Here is a 13,993-nt window from a genome sequence, read left to right as displayed (position 1 = left end):
TATGTAAGTGGTGATGAGCTAAAGTTATAGTATGCAATGCGATATGATAGCATGAAGTAGTCATGTTATGTTTCCATTAAGATTGAAAGAAAAGCAAGATACAACTGTGTTAAAAATGATACAACTGGTTAAAGGCCTGTAAGCTATGGAAGGTAAAACTGTAATTATGAAACTGTCTCATGGTAGTGAAACGCTGTCTATGGTAGCCATACACTGTCAATGTAATGTAATTATAATGACTGTGAGCTTAAAGAGAACATTTATTGTAATCCTGCATAAAACAATTATTTTTAAAAAATGGCACAGAAAGAGGCCTGGAGATAATGGTGTCCAGTGCCAGCCGAAACTTAGGCTGAAACTGGAAGGCACCTCAGAGAAGAGAACTAATGGTGTAAACTGTGCTGAAGAAGCAAATAAAATAAATAAATAAAGACAAACAGGTACAAAATAAGGCCAGTGGAAAGTCCCCAGAAAACCTAGGGCAGGCCCACCTAATGGTGCAAAGGTCACCACCCAATCCAGGACGAAAAGAGAAAACCTAATGGTGTAAAACAAACAAAGGTGGTAAAGGGATGGACAATCGGCGTGGAAAGGTCCAAACCCTGAGGTATATAATGTGAAGCCACCAGTCATTTTGGAAGAGACCCTTCATGTGTACCTGGTGTGCTTTGTGAACGGTTTTCCCTTTTATGCCGGCATTAAAGTCTTTGCTGCTCAGAATCCTGTCTCCTGTTGATGATTCTACTGGACTTCGACGGAAGACTTTCCTGAACAATTTGACACAGCTAAAACTTAGAATTTATTGTAGTGTGGCTTTGAGTCTCTGCTCTGAGTCTACACCACAGTGGACTACAGACGTTAACCTGTTGAGGTAAAGTTAGCTTGAAGTGCCTGGGACCCAAACTGGCATCATTTAGGCAGCTAAACTAGCTAGTTTGGCTAACTTGTGCTACAGTCTAACAGATAGAATGTACAAGTGCCATTTGGCATTATGCTCCTAATGTTTGTGTTTATTATCATTCAAATTCGGTTCATTTACAGGTACATACGACGATGTTTGGTGATACGGCTGGTGAGCTAACCGGTAGGAAATAATGTGCAGATGTAACACTACTTTCTGTGACCGTTGAATTCTGTGTTTCTAGTCGGCGCTGTTGCTACTGGCCACAATGAACTCGCTTACGCAGACGAGTTCGGTACGCAAACAGCGCAAACCTGTACACCGTTAACAAATAAAGTGCGCAGTGTTTGTGTTGAAATACCAGTTATCCTCATGCATCATAAACGCTTGCCCTAACCAAAACCGTGACTTGAGAAAACTGCGTGACACAGTGCTGTCCGGTAGCAACAGCGCAGAACAGAGCCACAGATTTCTGGTGTTATGGCGGCGCTAGTTAGCTAGTAGCCTGTCAGGCTAACTGGGGCCTTGGCGCCTGTTCGCTCGTCATTGAGCCTGACCCTGCATGTTACAGTTAGCTGAAGCTGAGCTGCTGCGGTACTTCCTTCTGGGTTTTAAGTGTTTTTGAGCAAACGAATCAACAAAAACCCGTGAATAATTCAGTATTTATCAGCAGAATATTATCTCTAGCAGTGCTGACAGGACACGGAAGTGAAGCTTTTAGGTAATTTAACTGAACCACTAGCTGAAATTAAAACGTGAAAAATGGAAAGAATTAATGTTTCGTTCTTTCTTGTAAGTGCCTACTTTCTTTAAATAGTATTTCTAAAATCCCGCTTACAGCACGACTGCAATTAATAGTAATTAGTTTCCTGTATAAATCGTGGAGTCACCAGGTGCTAAAAGTAACTGAACCAGCGTTTTATGGTTATCATTTTCCAGTCACTAAACTGTTTTTCCGTTTCACCGTGTACTGCATGTGCTTAATGTTCTCCTGAGTAGGACAGCCCTTTTAGTCCAGTGATGGAATATTCGAGTCCATGGAGTCGCTGACCCGTCGGACACGTGAGTCTAATAAAAGCGCTGATGCTGTTTTTTTGTACTGGTGGCTTTAAGTGTTGAATGTATTCATTGTATTGGGAAAAGCCCACTGAAGGCTCAAACATGTCATGTGATCAGCAGACCGTGACAGTCCACCTGCAGACCTGAGGACCCCTGAGTGGGTCAGGGTGATGGCCATGAGATTCCCAGGAGGCAGGTAGGTCAGTCACTGTCACTGGGTGGGGAGGAGACGATTCAGAAAGACTGCTGATAAACAGTATTTTGATGCTGAGCCTAAAAAAGCCTCCTTCAGTGTGGTTTCTGGGTTGATATTCAGAATACAGACTCATGAGGTGAACACAGTACCCGCCTGACTGTTTCTAATAAAACTGACTGTTTAACAGTCCCAGTGGACCAAACCGCAACCCAGCAGGCTGGACCAAAGTGACTCCTGTCTGTAATGTTCTGCTACAAGCTGCCAAAACTCACCATTAGCTGCTTTAAATTGTCTGTTCGGCGGTTACACTGTTGTTTCTGCGAGTCTTAGTTTTATTGCTACTGCGAGCATCTTATTTTAGACTGATTTCAGTTTGTTTCTGTGTCACATAATTTCAGACAGTTGGTGCAAATGCTGACAAAAGTCGTGTCTTCACTTGGAAAAGGCATAACCTTTGGGTCAGGGTTGGGGTTAGCCAAGTAGTGGTTGCAGTTCAGGGTTAGAGTCGGTCTCCCGGAGGGGTTAGGGTTAGGGTTAGGGTCAAATGCTGATGGTATCCACTGTTTAACTGCTACTTGTTTCACAGTGTAAGCTTATTGGAAAAAGTCTTTTTGGACCTGCAAGCAGATTAGCCTGGAGTGTCGGTACATCAGAGAGAAAGCAAAGGCCTGCAGTCATATTCATCTTAATGTTTTGCTGACAGGAACATGAAATGGTAACTGATGAAGGTTAACTGATAAATGACTGAGGTGAGCTTTCAGGGTCCAGGATGAAAGATACGACCTCCTCCTCTGCAGTGTAACTGTTTTAATGTCCACCGTCCTCCTCTGAAGTTCTCTCACCCTCAGTTTTCTCTGCACACTTCTCAGTCCTTCTTTTCTTTTCTTTTTCTGTTGCAGCTCCACTAACCACACAAATTTTTGTTGTTGGTTTCTGTTTTCCCAGTCGCACACAGTTCTTATGCTTGACAAATGTCTGTGCGTGTCAGTGAAAATAGCTGTTCAGACTGTTCCCATGTCAACGCGACTGCAGGCGTGTCACAGTCTGCACAGTCATGGTCTCAGTTTGTCCTGGAAGACGAGTGTCTGTCTCTGATAAGCAGCAGCTGGCTGATCCTCCAGCAGACGCAGGGATGATCCACATATCAGACGTGTGAGTGTTTCCTGCTGTGTACACACAGCTGAGAGTCTCCCCTGGTCCACCTCCAGGAGGAGGACCAGGGGAGGAGGACTCGGACTCGGACTGTGGGCGCTCGGGGTGAACTGGCTCGCATCACAACTTCCACAGAATATTTATACTGTATCTGAACATGTGGAAATGATCAGCTTTGGTTTGTTTTCATACTTCAAATGAGCACATAAGTAGTTATTTAGGTATTATATTGAGACGATGTTAAACTGTAAGTTTATTGGCTCCCACCCCTCAGTCAGAGGACTCAGCCAGTTGAGTTGTTGGCCGCCATCTGTTGACCTCCTGCGTGATTTTCACTCCCAGAGGCGATTTTGGTTTTATAAGTGAACCTCAGGAGACTTTCGGTGCCTATAAAATATTCTTATGTTTGTTAATGAGCAAAATTGTGCCGTTTCAGTGCTATGGAGCTGTTAGAAATGGAGGCAGAGAGCAGCTATGGTTGTTAATAATTTTCTTAGTTCATCAACTCAGCTTCAGCTCTAATATTTGGACTTTACTGTGCTCTTCAACAACAGACAGAAAGAGAAGTCATTAGTTAGCAGCTAGATGAAATATGGATTTGGTAGCCCATCAGTCTGATGGGAAACATGGTTAAAGTAAGTAATGATGGAAAATGTATCCGTACTGGTTGGGTATCTGAACTTGTTCTGAGGGCTGTTCTCTTACTCTGTGCTCAGAAACATTGATCTGAAGTCCAGTTCTTAGGCTCTTCTGTAAAGAGTTTTCTAATAAGCAATAAATACTGCAACTTCTGATCAACACAGCAGTTTCAGGCTGATGTTAACAACTTCTGCTTAGCTCCGCCCAGTTCCTGCTTTGGCACCACCCACTTCCCACACCCAGTCCAAGAATGCAGATACAGATAATCTCATGTCAAAATGACAGCTGCACAATGAGCTAACAGTTTGCAGAGCAGTTTGCAGAGATGGACCAACGGGCCAAAAATAAATCATCTGACGACTGAGCTCACAGTTAGTGGAAGGCTGACCTTCTGCACTGAACAAGAGACAAAAGAGTCAGTTGCTAAAAAAATTTAAATGTTTTTCCTGTCTTTTGCTGTACTGTTTTCTGACACAATAACAAATGTTCACATATTTTCTTTACAGTCTTCCTCAGAATCCGTCAGCTCCCCTCCCTCCATCCCCAGCAGTCAAACAAACACTGTTCCACTGAAGAATCTGCAGAAATCGACCACAACGTCTGTTCTCATTGGCCAATGTAAACTCCTTCCCGTGCCCCGCCCCTCCCGCACACACACACACACACACACACAGGCTTCTTAAGAAGTAGTATGTCATCCAAAATGCCTGCAGAAGAAAATAAGTTTGAAGCAGCTCTTCATATTCAGTAAATTCGTAAATCTTTCACATATATAAAGCTGTCAAAGTGTGAAATAAAACAGTTCTGCCAAATAAGTTTCTATTAAGTGCCTCTCAGTTTTATTTGTAATTTGCTTTTCAGCCACACAATTCAAAGTGCTTCACATGAGAAAAAAACAAATGCATTAGAAGAATATTTAAAAACGACAGAAATATAAGTTTAACATTTCAAACGAAATAGAACCTAAAAATAAATGTGAATGTTAGTTACATAGCAGGTTTCCTTCTGTTTTCCAGTGCGACACCAGGGGTCAGTTTGACGGCAGGGGACGCAGTGCCAAGCTGGTTTTCTTGCTGGGTCTGGATCCTCACACTCTGGGACTGAGTCAGCGAGTAGTTGTAAACCGTTTCCTGATGTGTTTGTGACCTCAGTCTCTCGTTTCAGGTCTTCTTCAGGAGAGCGTCATGTTCAGTGTGTAACTTATGCTCCCATTTAGAGTCAGGGAACAGGGGATGCTTTAGGGCGGGGCTACCTTGTGATTGACAAGTCGTTACCATGGCATGTCTTCAGGCCCAGATCCAATCAGGATGTCCTCCCCAGCTCCACTCTCTCGTCCAAATATAGTCGTTTTTGGTTCCAAAAAACCAAGATGATGTCTGTTCGGGGTCAGCCGTGGCCTAGAGGTTGGAGAAGAGGTTGTGATCGGCTTGTGATCGGAAGGTCGCTGGTTCGATTCCCCCACCGGACGGGCAGGAAAAATTTGAGTGTGGTGGAGTGATAATGTCCCCATCCCCCATTAGCTGGCTGATGTGCCCTTGAGCAAGGCACTTAACCCCCAATATGCTCCCTAGGTGCTTGATGCAGCCCACTGCTCCTGTGTGTTTCACTGCATGTTGCATGTGTGTGTGTTAAATGCAGAGAAGTAATTTCCCAGCTTGGAAGTAACTTAAAAAAGAAAAAATAATGCCCAATCTGAGACTTTGTGACGCTGGTCTGGATGTAATGAAACAGATAAGCACAGATGAAAAGCCAGTGGATGGAAAGAGAAGAGAAACTGCCAGTAGCCCAAAGACAGCTGGGCTGGAGTAGTTTGAGGTAGTCTGGACCTGGACAGTGTTAAAGTCTGCGTTATCTGCAGAACCACAACCAAGCCAAAAACAGCTTTCTGTGCAATGTTGTGTGGTTCACCTACACCTCCTGGCGGTTACCAGTTACTCTGATGAGGAGGGTTTTCCATGGGAGACGCACACTGAGCTGCTGTTGAGGACAATGACGCTTACCTCACAGCTTCTTCTGTCTGGTGTTCGTTCAAACTCTGCCAGAAAAGGAGAGTCGTGGTCCGCAGCCTCTTCTCTTTCTCATAACATGAAGTCAAAAGCCTCTTCATGTTTGTCCTGTCTCTGCCTGTCAGTCTTTTATGAAAATCAGCAAGAGCTAGCCGGATCATCAGGACAGCAACACTTTGCAGCCGGTGAACACTGAGGTGTGCAGACACTGCAGGTTCTGTCTCGCCCAGCAGGTGCGAATGCGTGTTCGGGCTTTTAGCTTAGCGGCTACAGCGAAGAGTTCATCTTAAAAAGGGGTGTAAATAGCATCTTTGGAAGCTCCGATGTGGACTGAGAAACTTCACCTGACTTTCCCTCAGCAGGGGGATGAGGAGAAAAGGGCTGATATTTGTTTTGTTTTGTTTTAAATTTCCTCCAAAGCTGAGGCAGTCGTGTAAAAACTGATAAAAGATTGTGGCTCCTTTCTCACCCACACACAGATGACCAATCATGGCATGATGAGTGTGTGAATGTCTGATGGTTGGTCTCCTCCCTCATGTCCAGTGTTGGAAAGGTGTGGGCGGATGGAGACACACAAACCAGATTTTAAGATAAATCTTGGTTTCTACTGAAATAACCTTTCAAACAGCAGATTTCTTCATGCCATGGGCCAAAGTTCATTCAGGACACAATTGTCTGTAGTTCTGTGGAACTGAGACATGAGTAAGGACGAGTTCCCTCCACCTCTGCAGCAGATCGATGGGAGGGGTGGACGGCTGGGAGGGGTCTCGCTCAGGAACAAGCCTGCACCTCCTTACATGGCTGCAGGACTCGTGTGTTCAGTGTGCAGAGGACGCAGAGCAGCAGGTCTGTAAGTGACTCTTCACTCCTGTGCATGAATGGAACATGTTATTAGAACATGTTGTTAGAGTTTGTTCTGGAAGAGGAGCAGAGAGCTTTGTGTTTGTTACCTGACTCACCTTCACTTCTGCAGGCCTTGATTTAATGGCTCACATCTGCTTTAATTAAATTTTTTGTGGGGGGTCATTAATGTAAGAAGAGATTCAGATGTGTTGTGTTGTGCAGATTTCAGCCTGTTAGAGTCTGTTTGTCACGGGACCATTAATGCACTCTTTGTCCTTTTAAGGTACAGAAATGTGTCTAAATAATGTTATACATGTATTATTTGCTCTACTCGGGATGTTCGTGGTACTTCAATATAAAATATCATGATGCTGAACATGATGTTGAACAGAAGAGTTTTTTAAGCTCTGAAAGCAGCGACATTAATGATTTTCTGCATCCTGCTGTTAACTTTTCTGTATGCCGTTGGCGTTCAGGATTATTTTTGGGTTCACGCTGTAAAAATAAGCTACATTTACACTGCTGGTTACTGGAACTAAAGGACCATTCTGCTGTTTTTCCATGCTTTAGGCTAAAATAACGTAAAATGACCCTCATGACTTTCCAGAATGGATGTGTGAAATGTTGTGTTCAATTGGACCAGCAGTCCAAAATTTAAAGATGTTCACTTTAGATCATGATGAAGAAAAGCAGCACATCCTCCCATCTGAGACCCTGCAAAGCTACGACTGATTTTTTACAAATGATTAATGGATTATCAGAATAACTGCATATTTATTTTAACTATTGTATCATCTGTATACTTATGCCACTTACTGCAGTTTTTTAAAGAAAAAATGACCCATAACAATACCACAGTATGATCGGAAAAAACCCCACCAGATTGCTCCTTTAAGAATGAGAGGATGTGTGTGATGTTGCCCTCATCCTCTTTGGTTTGCGGAGCCTCAGTCTGAAGTGTTCAGTCCACATGATGCTGCTCTGAATGTAAAACACATGGAGGCCCCAGCAGCCTTTGAACGCTGCGATGCTGATTTACTGTGAAGCTGTTTCACTTTGTTGGGCTGCATGAGAAATGCTGCTGAGAAATATTTCTCAGAGGCCCACAACCATAAAGTCAGAGCCAGAAAGTATGGAAGTTCATTTATGGCAAAACTGTGACCGTCATGACAGTCTGTTTGGAGGCTCGCAGAGCAAACAGATTCCAAAGTTTTTCTGATTTAGTTTAGAGCCGTAATGAGTTAATAATAAATAAATAGTTGATTGAAAGTAAATAAACTGAAAATTAAAACACGTCTAAAGTGATACTACTTCAGTTCTAACTTTATCATATAATAATCAGTTTCCCTCGTGCGTGTCCATTTTCATGCTGTCTGGTGTGTTTCTGAACATATTAACGTGGCATCACCTGACACACTGTACGTCCAGATCTCCACTCTTTTAAAATCACATTTTTCTGTCTGAAATTGGTAGTCGGTCAGTTTTACAAACATACCGGCAAATGGTGAGTGTAACAACAAAGTACAGTTCACATTTGTCACATGTGAGGTGTGGAAATTTTGTTTACATTTGAAACTTTCATGTGCGATAAATTCGCTGTCCCTTCTTCCTTCAGAAGGACATGTGAGATGCTTTGAACTCACTCAATATTTTTGTCCTAAATGAGCTTCCATACTTCAAGTGGCTCTGCTTAATGTAACTGAATGATCTGCTGCAGACTGAATTCACCGTACACCCTTCTCATCATGTCATCATATCCAACTTTTCAAACTTTCACTTGAACAGAAGGTCCACCGTCTTCAGTACATGAAGTAATACTGAGTAGTACCTGCTCCTGCACTTCACACTCTGTGCTCCTCAGCAGTGATCTCAACTAAGTGCAGTGAATGTACCAGTTAATAATGTAATCTAGTCAGGATCAATACGGCCTGCTGAGGACGTCTGTGTACCCGCATCGTGTTAACAAGTAGAAGTAAAACAAACAGGAATTAAAGTCTGGGTCACAGCAGCAGCTCTTCAGTCGTCAGTGGTGTCTTGTTGTGTGTCTCTGTGGGTCGACTCTGAAAGTTATTTGTTCGTGGAAGCATGCTGGTGTGATTTATTGAAGGTATCATCCTTCCTTCATCTGCACAGCATCTGCTGGTGTTAAATCACTCCTGTACAGCCTGTCACTCTAACATCTCTATTTCTACGTCTTCTACTGTCTTCTTCTTCTTCTTCTTCTTCTTCTTCCTGGAGACACCTGCATAAAGCTGTGTGGATTCCTGACTAAAAGTGGACAAACAAAGACAGAAAGGTGCAGATGGATATTTTTCCTTTGATTCAAAAACTTCTGTCTCGTAAATCACAAACGCTGTTGCGGCTTCCTCTCGCTCAGTTAAGGTGTAGAATTGTCCTGATCGCCTGGCTGCATGTTGACGCCACTACAGCACATCCTGTAGCATACGTTCATGTGGCGGTATGATGTGATCTCACGGGGTGGTGTTTAAATTTCACTTTACAGGACGTTTTATGCTTTTCAAAGTTTGTGTTTTGTTCGTCTTAGTAATATGAGTTGCAGTTGAGGTTTGGGAAGGTTTAGGCACCAAAACTACTTGCTTAGGTTTTGGAAAAGATTGTGTTTGGGGCTAAAATGACCGCACACCGTGTATCAGCACAGCCCACCACATCTGGAGAACACAACAGCTGTTAACCTGTGATAATGTGAACATGGCTTAACCGTGAGGAGGACATTTCATGGTTCAAATCCTTATTCTGCTCAGGTTTACATTACTTTTATCCTCTGTATATCATAGATCTGCTGTGTGCAAGTGTGTGTGTGTGTCAGACAGAGGGAGCGAAGCCTTTTTTGGTCAGAGTTTACATTTCTAAATGTACAGTCATTAGCTGGGCGAGTCAGCAGAGGCAGGATGCTCAGATTAGGATCAGGACTGTTTCAGGATGCGAATACTTCCACGTTCTCTGGAGATTCTCTTCATGTTCTCTTTAGATTCTCTGGAGATTTGTTGTGTGTTGTTGTGATGTTGTTCTTTGGGGCCTGATTTTCCTTCCACCTCCTTCAACTGATTGTGCTTCTGTCGTTCCTCAGAACTTTCAGGAGCCTCCGTCTGGTTTCTGTCTGGTTCAGACTTTCTTCTTCACTTTTCACATGGTCACCATATCAGATTTTGTTCATGCACATTGGTCTCTGACCAATCATAGCTCTCTGTCTTTAACCACATGTGTGATGTCATGAGGAAGGAGGAGCTAGGGACCGACATGAGTGTAGACAAGGCATCTGAAGCTGTGTGTGTGTCTGTGACTGTGTTGTGTTGCAGAGCTCCTATTGGTCAGGGTCACCAATATGGTGTGGAATTCGTCAAATGTCGTCTGATGTCATCCAGCCTGAACCCGAAATTACTGCGATGATGACTGTGAGAGCCAACGTGACTGTTGACACAAAATGAGAGTCAAGCTTATGTCATGTCTTCGCAGCAGAGCGTTCTGGTCCGTGTCCTGCTTCCCTGGCCATCCAGAGTGTTTCCCTTCACGACTGTTGAAACGGTCTCAACACTTAAGTGTGTGTCAAAACAAGGCTGCCAGTAAAGTTTCAGAATGTCTTGGACAACAATGACAGCAGTGGTTGCTTGTTCAATTGACTGCAGAAGCCGAATGAGTTACGGCTCTCCTATGGAGGAAGACGTGGAGGACGGTTGGGTCAACAAAGCATCAGACTTTCTTGCTAGCAGACAGAGTAGTTTGTTTTTAATTGAGACCACAAAAATTAAAATAACCTCAACCCTCTAATCAGAAAACCTTAATTTGTCTCACTTAAAATGAGCAGGAACCTGTTTAGTTTGGGAGACTCTGAGGCTCTGACTCTGAGGACTCTAAATTTGTCCTGATGGAGGGACCAGAGGCAAGGTCAGGGTGTGGTTAGTCTAGCTTAGCATAAGGACAGGAAGTAGAAATGAGCCTGGCTGTCCTGAGTTCAAAAATCCAAAGATGCAAACGGCTCTAAAGTTCAGTAATTAACATGTCCCACAGATAGATGGCTATGAGCCACAGCCAAGTCTTCATCATCAGTGCTGATGCATTCAAAGATGGCCGACGCAGCTCCACTTCTTCCCCCTGGACAACAGTGAAGCCACAACATCCCGCGACAGAAATGAAACTGATCCCCATCTGAACTTCTTAGAAACTTCTCGCTCTTTCACCAAAATGTCAGAGCTTGACTTTGAATGTTTGTTTGACTGGAATTGATGCAATTGAACTCACAGAATTAATTTACACTAAATTTCAAAAATCCAATATGAAATGCTCCTCGAAGGTCCAAGAGTTTCATCATGTCAGACCTGAGATCAGCTGAGCAGGTGTGATGGGAGTTTTCATACACACTGTGAACTGTACAGACCAAATGCTGAGTCAAATGTCAACAGCAGACCACACACAAACACACACACACACACACTCACAGATGTATTATTTCCTGTTTATCTGTCTCTGGGTGGACCTTCGCCTCAGATCAGGAAGGCACTTTGGTTCTGTATACACATCTCAGACTGGTGATCAGTACAGAAGCTCCATGAAAAGACGCCGTGTGATGGAAAAACACTCAGTCACTGTCTTCAAAGGCTTTCAAAAACTACAACATAATGGAGGCAGAAACAGCAGCAGCAGTAGAAGTATTGATAGTTTGAGAAGCAGCAGTCGTAACAGTTACAGTGATAGTACTGCTCATAGTAGTACCCATAAGTACCCTTACAGTACTTCAGGTGCTTTTTGGAGAGATCATTTCTTTATTTCTTGCAGTCTGTATCCCATCTGTAAATCACAGCCAGAGTACGGAGTACAGTTTAGTTTCCAAATAAACAAGGACACACCAAACAAATATAAACACAAGGAGCAGTACTGCAGTATTGACTGGGTGTAACGGAGACTTTCTGAGACGGGTAACAGCCCTGCAGTACTGACACAGGTGGCCGTTAGCTGCCCCAGAGGGCCCGTTAGTCATGTTATTGCAGTTATTGCGGTTTTTTGCTTCACGTCTCTCCTCTCTCCTTCAGGACCTTCAGACTCTCTGAGCCTCCTGCTGAAGTGTCTCTGAGCGAGACGAAGCTCCATCTGAATCTGAATCTGCACCAGGTATCACATTATCACCTCCGTCTATCACTGACACACAGTGCTGAGGCCAGACGGTTGTTTGGTTTCTCTTCCCACCTCTGCTGCTTTCTGCAGTTGTTCTTTGGCAGATTCGTCACTACAGCAGACTTTCACTGTGTAACTAAACAGGCATTCAACACTTGGAATCAGCCATAAAGCCTGCTGTGTTTACTGAAAATGTCACTTCAGGCACTTTTCTTGTTCTTTTGTGCTTTCATCTTGCCTGAGAGGGACTGAGTCCTACAGTTACGGCTCCTCGGTGAGTTTTGTGGGTTTTTAAGAGCCTGTGGTGGAGTATAATTTGTAAGTGAAGCTGATGTTGGTCGTCAGTCAAGCCGGAGTTGTTGGATTGATTTGCCTGTTTTATGAACAGTTGATGGGACTGTGAGATGACCAAAAGTAATTACGAAATTAGCTCCAACTTTCTTCAGAACGTTCCAGCTTTCTTCATCTGTTGAGGAAATCCTTAATGAGGAATTTCCTGCAGATACCTGTCGGTCTGAGTGTAGATTCTCTGTCCTTTTTCATCATTCTTCTGTGAAAACCCAAAGATTCTCATTACCCTGATGTGAAACAGAGAAAAGCAGGAAATAAGTTTGGTGTTTTTGCCTCACAGATGCCTTAAATGATAAATTGGTCATTAGCTGTGCGTGTCCTCGTGTCCCCTCCTTCTCATCGGGTCTCTTACATGTACAGGTTGAAGTGTGAGAGTCCAGAAAGGGCTCTAATCACCTGCCGTTAAAGCATTTGGTGTGTGCGTGGAGAACTGGTGTTGATGCTCTTGTTTCTTGTTGCTAAGATTGTGCAACTCTTTCAACTTTAAATCATCTTTACTTTGGAAGCGAAATCATAAACAGCTACAGATATGATATATGATACGATATGTTGAAACCCTGCTGGTGTTTCTGCAACCTGACATGACGTCGTTCCTTTCTGCTGTGGCTGTATCCAACAGAGTCTGCATTAACAGCACACCATAACTCATTCTGCTTGTTTCCTGTGGCGACGAACATTATCAGATTCTGCAGAAACCCCAGAGGTGCCTGCTGTTAACTCTGGCAAACCACAAGAATTTCCAATCATCAATCCTTTGGCCTGTTTCCTTCTTCTGCGAGTCTGAATGAGAGAACATGCTAATGAGGTCCGCTGGTTCATTTCACTCGTCTGATTGGAGGAGATTCTCTCAGAGCTGAGCAGATAACTGTTTTTTTTTATACAGTTTGTTGACTTTTAAAAGCTTTTCAAGCTATGTAAATAATTTTTCTTTGTTTTTTAAAACCACCTTAAGTGTAATAAAATTCACTCAGCGTGGCAGACCTGAACTTTTTGAACAGGACAGGGCTGCTTTAGCTGGATGGAGTGTGGCTCTCTGTTGATGGGTTTCATGGGGTCTGGCAGCCATGCTGACCGGCCTCAGTTGAACAGTTGTTAACAGATGGTTGGGTCTCTAAACTAGTTACTTCTCTTTCTGACACACACGTCAGATTATTTGCGATCACCAGTACGTCTGACTCCTAAGTGAGCAGCTTTGTTCGTTAAAGTGGTCTCGAACTCCAGGTTCCAGGTGACTCGCCCACGTCGTCCCCTCGCGTCCTGTAAAGTCAGCTACACGTACGTGTTGCATGCAGGTACGGCATGTACATTTCATCTGAATTGGTTTCAATACATATGAAATGTACAAAACTACACAAAACAGTTTGTTATCTAGAAATGATGGCGAGTTGTTGACACTAAGGAGTAGCCCCGATACGTGACATTTAATGAAGACCGATGTGACTGATGGCGAAGAAGGTCAGAAAGATGTTGTCATGAGAAAACCGTGTGTCAAGTTGCAGACGGTGTGACTTTCCTTTCATTGAAGACGATACAAACCAAGTCCAAGTATTCCTCAGTGCTCGTCTCTGATTTGGGTGAAGTATGAGTGTCCTCATGGCTTTTCTGCACTTTAGACGCAGCTGTTAGCTTACTGCTAGTGCTAAATCAGCGATACCAACTCTGTGTTCACTCTTTGCTGCCTGTTTGGCACCCGTTGTGACGTTCCTAAAATGCATTTTA

The 13,993-nt window shown here is 43.5% G+C and overlaps 1 protein-coding gene across 28 annotated transcripts in view; it reads left to right on the top strand.

Moving 5' to 3' along the window:
- The first annotated feature begins 270 nt into the window (after window positions 1-270).
- The window catches only part of col6a4a (collagen, type VI, alpha 4a), a 52,875-nt gene continuing 39,152 nt past the window's right edge, over window positions 271-13,993 (top strand). The window contains exons 1-9 of one of the 28 annotated variants that reach the window (XM_046398516.1): window positions 271-871; window positions 1,042-1,084; window positions 1,898-1,963; window positions 2,081-2,156; window positions 3,102-3,308; window positions 4,454-4,565; window positions 4,964-5,065; window positions 6,685-6,803; window positions 11,842-11,920. The gene's annotated coding sequence lies outside the window, so the exon portion shown is untranslated. Of the gene's footprint in view, window positions 872-1,041; window positions 1,085-1,463; window positions 1,623-1,897; window positions 1,964-2,077; window positions 2,157-3,101; window positions 3,309-3,363; window positions 4,363-4,453; window positions 4,566-4,963; window positions 5,066-6,538; window positions 6,804-11,841; window positions 11,921-13,993 lie in introns of those variants that run through there. The other 27 variants (XM_046398498.1, XM_046398502.1, XM_046398494.1 and 24 more) reach the window with 27 other exon arrangements.

The sequence above is a fragment of the Scatophagus argus genome, chromosome 9, assembly GCF_020382885.2.
Source record: "Scatophagus argus isolate fScaArg1 chromosome 9, fScaArg1.pri, whole genome shotgun sequence".
Lineage (NCBI taxonomy): Eukaryota > Metazoa > Chordata > Actinopteri > Scatophagidae > Scatophagus > Scatophagus argus.
This window is presented reverse-complemented; position numbering and strand designations above follow the sequence as displayed.